Source organism: Priapulus caudatus, unplaced genomic scaffold (genome assembly GCF_000485595.1).
Source record: "Priapulus caudatus unplaced genomic scaffold, Priapulus_caudatus-5.0.1 Scaffold535, whole genome shotgun sequence".
Lineage (NCBI taxonomy): Eukaryota > Metazoa > Priapulida > Priapulimorpha > Priapulimorphida > Priapulidae > Priapulus > Priapulus caudatus.
In genome coordinates this window covers 81,360-91,028 of record NW_014577596.1, presented here as the reverse complement: position 1 = coordinate 91,028, position 9,669 = coordinate 81,360, and positions in this window count along the sequence as shown.

The following is a 9,669-nucleotide window of genomic DNA, read 5'->3' as shown; positions in this document are numbered from 1 at the left end:
TATACACGTATAATATACACATACACACATATACACATATAATTCGCACCTACACACATATACACATATACACGTATAATATACACATACACACATATACACATATACACATATACACGTATAATATACACATATACACATATACACGTATAATATACACATATAAACATATACACATATACACGTATAATATACACATACACACATATACACATATAATTCGTACCTACACACATATACACATATACACGTATAATATACACATACACACATATACACATATAATTCGCACCTACACACATATACACATATACACGTATAATATACACATACACACATATACACATATAATTCGCACCTACACCCATACACACATATACACGTATAATATTCACATACAAACATATACACGTATAATTCGTACCTACACACATATACACATATACACGTATAATATACACATACACACATATACACATATAATACACACATACACACATATACACGTATAATATACACCTACAAACATATACACGTATAATTCGTACCTACACACATATACACATATACACGTATAATATACACATACATACATATACACATATACACGTATACTATACACATACACACATATACACATATACACATATACACGTATAATATACACATACACACATATACACGTATAATTCGCACCTACACACATATACACATATACACGTATAATATACACATACACACATATACACATATACACGTATAATATACACATACACACATATACACGTATAATTCGCACCTACACACATATACGCATATACACGCATAATATACACATATACACATATAATTCGCACGTACACTTACCTAGCGTCCACGCCGCCACCGCCGCTACAAAGCAGACGATGTTAAGACGGCACCACATACCTCTCATGACTAACTTCTCACACACCTGTGTCGCAGCAGGGGCGCGGAGGTAGAGAGGGATGGAGGGAGCGAGAGCGCGTGAGTTAGTGACGGAGAAAGAGTCAGAGAGAGACAGACAGAGAGAGAGAGAGAGAGAGTCAGACAGAGACGGAGAGAGAGAGCGAGACAGACGCGCTGCTGCTGCTACTACTAGCGCGTTCCTAACAACGCCTGCGCATGTCAGGTGACGTCAGTGGTCGCCTGGTGATAGAGGTGGTGCACGGGTATATATATATATATATATATACCATAACACTGACACTGTCACTGAGCCAATTTGCATGGTNAAGATGTAATAGGTTGGCCGAGGAAATTCCCATCCAACTAGAATAGTTTTTAGTGCCCTTGCCGGAAATGGCTTTTGCGATATGACAGCCTATCCTGAGGCGAAGCTACATCGAGTGTTATCACGACCATTTATAATATTCGGTTGTGTCGTAGGCAGTCTGACTCACATCTCATAGATCAGCATTCAACTGATGGCTGACTGTTAGCTAACTGCAGCAAACACCGTTAGCTAATCAGCGTAGCAAGCCCTTGCTAGCTCCTAGCATATCGTACGCCGATACTCGACGTTCTACTTTACACTTGGATGGAGACATTCGCAGATCGTGACGGCTTGGTTGTGTGTGTGCGTATGTGTGGTGCTGTGTGTGTGTGTGTGCGTGACTGCGTGTGTGTGTGTTGTATGTGGTGTATGTGTGTGGTGTGTGTCGTGTGTGTGTGTGTGTGTGTGTGTGTTGTTGTGTGTGTGCATTGTGTGTGGGGTGCGTTGCGTGCGTGGTGTGTGCGTGCACGTGTGTGTTGCGTGCGTGCGTGCGTGCAGCTGCTGCGGCGTTTGTGTAGGCACGCGCACTTCTCTTGTTTCACCCCCGCAATAGGATGGATCTGGATCTTCTATACTATCTATCTATCTATCTATCTAATTATGTAAATCTATCTATCTATCATTATCTATCTACTCTATCTTCTATTATCTATCATCTATCTATCTATCTATCTATCTATCTTGCATCCATCCATCATCCATCCATCCATCCATCTATCTATCTATCTATCTATCTATCTATTCTATCAATATCCCTATCTATACTATCTATTATCTAATCTATCTATCTTCTATCTACTATCTATCCTATCTATCTATCATAATTCTTTCTCTATCTAAATCTAAAATACTATCTATCTATCATATCGTATCTATCCATATCTATCTATCTATCTATCGTACTATCTGTCTGTCTGATCTATCTATCTATCTATCTATATCGTATCGGTATCTATTATCTATTCATCTATCTATCTATCTATCTGATCTATCTATCTATCTATCTGATCTATCTATCTATTCTTCTTATCTATCTATCTATCTATCTATCGTAGTCGTATCATCTCTATTACGCTATCTATCTATCTAATCTAAATTATTCTATCTATCTATCTATCCTATCACTATCTATCTACTATCTATTATCTATCTATCTATCCTATCCATCATCCATCCATCATCTATCTATCTATCATCATCGTATCTATTCTATCTAATATCTATACTACTATATCTTCAGATACGTATCTATCTATCTATATTCTATCTATCTAATCTTATCTATCTATTCTATCTCTATCTATCTATCTATCTACTACTATCTATCTATATCGATCTTCTGTCTGTCATTGTCTGTCTATCTATCTATCTATCTAGATCTATTTATCTATCTATCTATCTATCTATCAAAACTATCACCATCTATCTATTCTATTATCTATCTATCTATCTATCTATCTATCTATCTATATTATCTATCTATCCTATCTAGTTATCATCTACTATCTATCTTATCTACCTATCTATCTATGCTACTATCTACTATCTATCTATACTATCGTATACTATCTATCTATCTATCTATCTATCATATCTATCTATCTCTCTATCTCTCATTCATTCTATCTAATCTATCTATCTATCTATCTATCTATCTATCTATCTATCTATCTAATCTATCTATCTATTTTACTACATACTATTAGTAAGTATATATGAATATTCCGCATGTACACACCGAATACAGTGTACAATATATAATTCAATGAAAAAAGTAAGGTTTGGTTGCATTACAGATGGGCACGTGACAGCATGTTGGTGATGGAGGGAATTCACACTTGAAAAGAAATTCACGAAAGTAGCTAACGTCATAACTTTCGTTCTTTCTCTATCGAATCTAGACTTACAAAAAAATATATTTCTCGAGGCGTTATAATATCTACATGAACATTATTTTATATCATGTAAGCATTCTGAGGAATTGCTGTTTAATGCAATTATGGCATTTTCTCAATTATTAACTTCTATCAAGCGTATCGTTGTTTAAACCATTAAGTGATACTCTCAACTTTGCACGGGTATTGCTACAATGGAAAGATAACGTTATGACGAATATCGAATCAATCACTTGTTTTATTATGAGGAGATATATCCTATGCTCAAGCAACAATTTCATTAAATTTCCAAGCACCTAATTGTTACAGCAAAAAATTTTGAATTTTTATGTAAAAATGGTATTTTGGATATTTCTCAATTATCAGAAAGAGTGAGAATACAAAATTTTCGCCACATGTTAAGCACAATATATACCAAAATAGCGCCTCAGGATTTTTCTTTAAGTTTCATATTTACCGAGAAAAATTATAAAAAACTGCATAAAATTCAAGTCGTCCGTTTGAATTTAAAATTTTTTCGAATAAAGAGACATAACTAATAAAATACGACACTTAATAACAATCCCTGATGCACTTTTTACAGCAATATGTTACCATTAAAACGAGTGTAAAATTATATTATTCCGAGTTGTAATCACAGAGAAATATCTATTTATACATTGACTACTAAGTCAGAAATTGGAACGGAGAAATCATCGTTTTTCTGACGTCAGCCGCGGCTCACTACACAATGTACGCGGGCAAGCAAAACGCTCTGACAGTTTACATGTACCGTTATATGGAGAAATGAGCATATACACAGGTCGCACATAGTGTTAGCCATCGAATAAAGTTGAAAATGAAAAATCGGTAAAAATCTTCCTAAAACCTTGAGAGTATCCTTAACATATTTAACTGAAACTTTTAATTGTAATAATATAGCTATCTTTTAACAACATACAGACTTAGTTGATAAGTAACAACAACTGCAATAAAGAAGATATGACGAAGGCAAATTGCTTGCGGTTGTGTTGATTTATTTTTCACACAAAAAACTAGGTATACAAACACGAAAGTCGATTGACACGCAACAATTTTATGCCAAATATTTAATACTAAGTGTACCAAAGTTCTAGCTGGTAGTTATAGCGGCACTGGCGGTGCAATGTAGATAAATGTTGAAAATAGTCAACGCAGTGAGCAACGGACGGTCGACTGCCTAGAATATGAACAGTGCGAGGCATTGCCTCCCCTTCATCCCTAGAATTATGACTAAATACAGTATAAATAAATATGACTAACACACGCCAAACATTTATACACTACAATAGCTCTGCTCAAAATGCTAAGAGCGAATGAATAGCAGTAAAGATACCAGGAGCGTAGCTAACACATTTTACCTGGGGGGGGGGTGCAAAGCCACGTGCACGGTGTGTTCTGGGAAGCTGACCGCTATTGATCATGTATCGTATATAATTTTTCTGGGGGGAATCGCCCCTTGCCCACCCCCCACACACAAGCTACGGCCCTAATAAATGATTCTTTCACCAATAAAAATATAAAAGTACATCAGTGATGACATTTCCTCAATTCATCACTCAATCTCACAAACAACGAAAAACCTGTTATTTCAATGCATCAGTATTTCTTTTATCAGGAGTGCATGGAGTAGATATATCTAATCTACCCATCTCCTTACGCAGATAAACATTTATGAAAGAATTATAAATTATACGCGTATGAATGCCAAGTAATTAATTTATCACCTGACGTGGTCGTTGTTACACACTATAATATTTCCCTCCATCGGGAATTGTGTATTTACCATCCTGCATCGAGGTGATAAGCTCGCATCCTCCTTTTCTTCCTCCTCCTCCTCCTCCTCCTGCTGCTGCTGCTGCTCCTGCTCCTCCTTCGATCCACACGAAGCCGAAACACGGTGGAGACACCAGGCAGTAGACTCCACACTCTATCACCGTGGTGGCGCCACCTACCGGGCTTGCGATGACGTCAGGTGACAGTACGTCACCGGCGGGTTGGCGGCTGTCGTGGAATCTCATCTGATTGAAGTCGTCTGCAACGCATGCGCAGTAGAAAAGAAACGAACGTCGCTGTCCCAAAAACACTAGTTTTCGTATAAACTTAATAATAACTAGAGCCCTCGGAGAGCACAGACCTCCGCCAAGGCAGCTCAATTCTCTTACTGTAAAAAAATTAATCTGATTAATTAATTAAATAATTAAATTGCGATCCGGATCGACGACCAAAATGTAAGCAATTGCTCTAAGTTACCCCAGTCTGACTGCCTATCGTGAAAATTTTATTAATAATTAATTAATTAATTAAGTAATTGATTATTAGTCCGGATCACCACCAAAATAGTAATAAATTCTAAGTTACCTCATTTTGACCTATCCTGAAAATGTTATTAATTAGATTTAATTCATTCATTCATTCATTCAATTGGATCGGAACACCACAAAAGTTTCCATGAATGCTAAGTTAGCTTATTTCTGAGCCTTCTGAAATTTTGTATGACAGATCCGTTCATAACTTTTTCAGTTAGGGCTGTACACAACCACAAGAACCACAAACAAAACACTCAAATGAACAAACACACGCCGCGTAAAACAACCTCCCCTGCCCCAACCCCTTTGGCGGAGTAATAGATGATGAAAAATAATAACAATGAATGACTATAATAATAATAACTAGAGCACTCGGAGAGCGCAGACCTCCGCCAAGGCCAGCTAAATTACTCTTACTGTGAAAAGTTTTATTAATTAATTAATTATTTATAATAATTAAATTGGATCGGGGTCGCACACCAAATGCTTAATCGATTCTAAGTTCACCATTGCTCGATGCGTATCATAAAATTAATAAATTATTAGTTAATTAATTAATTAATTAATTGGATCCAGATCACCACCAAAATGTCGTCAATTCTAAGTTACCCAATTTCTGACCTATCCTGAAAATTTAATTAATTAATTCATTCATTCATTCAGGCGAGGTAGTAAAAGGTACATACATGATCTGGCGAGGCAGGATTCCAAACATATTTCCAGCCACCAACTCAAATACTCTTGCTAATACCAGGAGGTGGAATATTAAGAACAAGAAGCTCACCGATACTGAGCTTGAGTAGATAGTGCCAGGTGTCCGAAAGCAAAATAATGCATCGCAACCAACACTTATCCCCACTGAACAACCTGAAGACCTACAACCCCCAGAGCCCGAGGCTAAACAAAGACCGGAGCATACGGATACCCATGAAGATGAATCAGTAGTGGATATAGAAGATCGAATCTCTACTAAGCTGCTTAAAAGTTAGGCAATCCCCCTGGATCAACGCAGAAGCCTGAAAAAGATTCAACTCAACAAGGCAATACGGCACGATATTTAATCTGCAAACCAGGCCCTCACCAATATCATCAAATATAACGATCTAAACTTATCAAAAATCAATGAATTAATGTACGCGACTGCTGCTGTTATTGCTGGATAGACAAAATAGGAAGTCACGAAGACCACAGAAGAACCAACATGGAAGAAGATAATCAGAAAAAAATTAAAAACCATCGCAAGGACCACTCCATCCTTAGCAAAATAATAAAAGGTCTCACAACAAAGCAAGTACATGCCACGGCCAAGAGCATCTTATGCAAGAGCCGAAGAGAGAATAAGACCATATGCGAGCTCGAACAAGAAATAAAGATGAAACTACAGACCAAAGCTCAGAAGTTGAGAAGGTTTACTAAGCGAAGTAAGCACTACTATCAAAATAAGCTCTTCTATAAAAATGCCAAAAAATTATACCGGCATCTCAACGAGCAGCAAAGCACCATCACGGAACCTCCCTCTCAAAAGCGACTTGATCAATTCTGGCGTGGAATACTGGAAGTTGGTACAGATCACAATACCAAAGCCTCTTGGATCAAACAAGAGGAGGAAGCATTTCAGAATGTAGCAATGGATGTATGGACTGACATTACAATGTGTGAGGTACAGCAGGTCATCAAGAGGACCCACAACTGGAAGTCTCCTGGCCCAGACAAGCTGTATAACTTCTGGATTAAGCATTTAAGTGCCCTCCATAAACAACTAACCAGGGCCTTCAATGACACCATCAAGGATCCAAGCAATATCCCTAAGTGGTTAACATCAGGAATCACTTTCCTTCTTTCAAAGGGCAAGGATACAAAAGAACGAAAGAACTATCGACCAATCACTTGCCTGCCTACCACCTACAAGATTCTCACTGCTGCAATCTCCAACCGCCTCTACAATAACTTATAGAAGAGCGGCATCCTCACAGATGAGCAGAAAGGCTGTAGAAGAGCGTCTAGAGGGTGCAAAGACCAACTTCTCATCAGTAACATGATTGTGAGCTTGGCAAAAAAGCTCAAGAGGAATCTAGGAATGGCGTGGATTGATTATAAGAAAGCCTTCGACAATATCCCACATTCCTGGATCCTCGCAGCCATGAAAATCTACCGTGTGTCACCAACCATCATTCAGTTAATGGTAGTTACAATGAAGAAATGGAAGACTGAAATGCTCCTCTTCACTCAAGGAGGCTGCCTCAGGATAGAAGATATCTGCTCTGGGCAGGGGTGATCAACTGGTTGTAATCAGATATCGAAAGGATGGATCGCAAGACAAGAAAGCTACTAACCATGCACGGTCTCCATCACCCAAAAGCAGATGTAAAGCGACTGTACATCAAGAGGCAAAATGGTGGTCGTGGTCTCATTGAACTGACGTCTGCGTACAACACTGCCATTGTAGGTCTAGGCGACTAACTACATCGAGCCTAAGGAAAACAAATTTACAAAGCTCATCAAAATCCATCAGTCTGGAAAATCAAAGCACGCTCTCTTACGCGAGGCTAAATAAATCAAAGCCAAATACTTGTCTCTTCAGCCCACCAGCCAATCCTCAACAAAGCCGAGATTGAAGGCCAATTTGGAAGCAGGGAAGATCGAGGTATTGAAGAACAAGCCTTTGCATGGAAGATTCTACAAGAGCCTCGACAGGCCATTTGTCGACAAGACTGCAAGCGTTGCCTGGCTGAGTACTTCCGGGTGCAAGGGGGAGACAGAAAGCCTGATCATTGCAGCCCAAGATCAAGCACTCAACACCAGATATCATCAACGCAACATTCTCAAGCAACAGGTCAACAGCAAGTGCAGAATGTGCAGCAATACAGAGGAGACCACCAGTCACATCGTCGCCGTATGCACAGTGCTGGTCCCAACCGAGTACATAAACCGCCATAACAAGGTAGCCAGCTATCTGCATTGCTAAATCTGCAGTGAACTTGGTGAGCAAGTACCTAAGAAGTGGTATGAACATACTCCGAGACCAGTTACCAACATCGCAGATACTACCATAATGTGGGATATGGCCGTGCAAACAGATCGCACGATACTTGCAAACCGCCCTGATATAGTGCTCCGCAACAGAAAAGAAAACCGATGCCTGTTGATTGACGTAGCCAAACCAGATGATTCTAATATCGTGGTAAAAGAAAGAGACAAACTAACCTAGTACAAAGAACTGGAGATCGAAATTAGGAGTATGTGGAATACTAAGACGAGAATTGTACCAGTGGTGGTTGGAGCCCTTGGCTCTATAAAGAATGGTTTTGAGATGAACCTTAAGGAACTCGCTGGCTGTCACACTGCCCAAGATGTGCAGAAAATCGCACTACTGGGAACAGCACACATCCTGCGAAAAATTCTGGATTGAATCCCTATGTCCCAGGTTGGGACACGGCCAACCCAGAAGACACCGGCTAATGCCATGATCCACTTTGGAAATAATAATAATAATAATAATGATGATGATGATGATGATGATGATGATGATGGTGATGATGATGATGATGACATATAAATGCTAGCCGTGACTGCACGCACCCTGGTGTATACGGTAGACAGAGCTGACGTTGGCGCCCCCGCACATCACACTGACGTCGCCGAGACACCGGAAATTACACTCACTCTCCGGTACCCGTCCTAGTTTGCCGGGCTTATTGCCACACCGGCAAGTCCAGCCGTCCAGACCTATAAAACAAAAGGTGGTTATTGTCGGGACGCGGGGTTGGACCGTGTTCCTTTTACCTGGCGATCGGGGGGGGGGGAATACCCGGATAAATATGTCACGATTTGGGAATCGAAGTGACGGCGGTGAACGGCCGTGAAATGCGAGCCTAATTAAATAGGTAACTCGGGAAATGACGCATTCTCTTACCCGTGTAACTAGGAATTCCAGCAGTGTCCCATGCTCACATTCTTCCCCCATGGGTCATACGCCCACTACCCCCACCGAGCCTCCGTTTCCCGCTGTTCACCCCCTCCTCCGTTACCCACCCGCATCCCTGTCCCCCGGCCACCTTCCCCGCCCTGCCACGCCCCAGTATCCTAGTTCTCCCTCCGCCGACTCACCCCCGCTCACCATACCTCGCTCCCCGTCCCATGCGCCCCCGCTCCC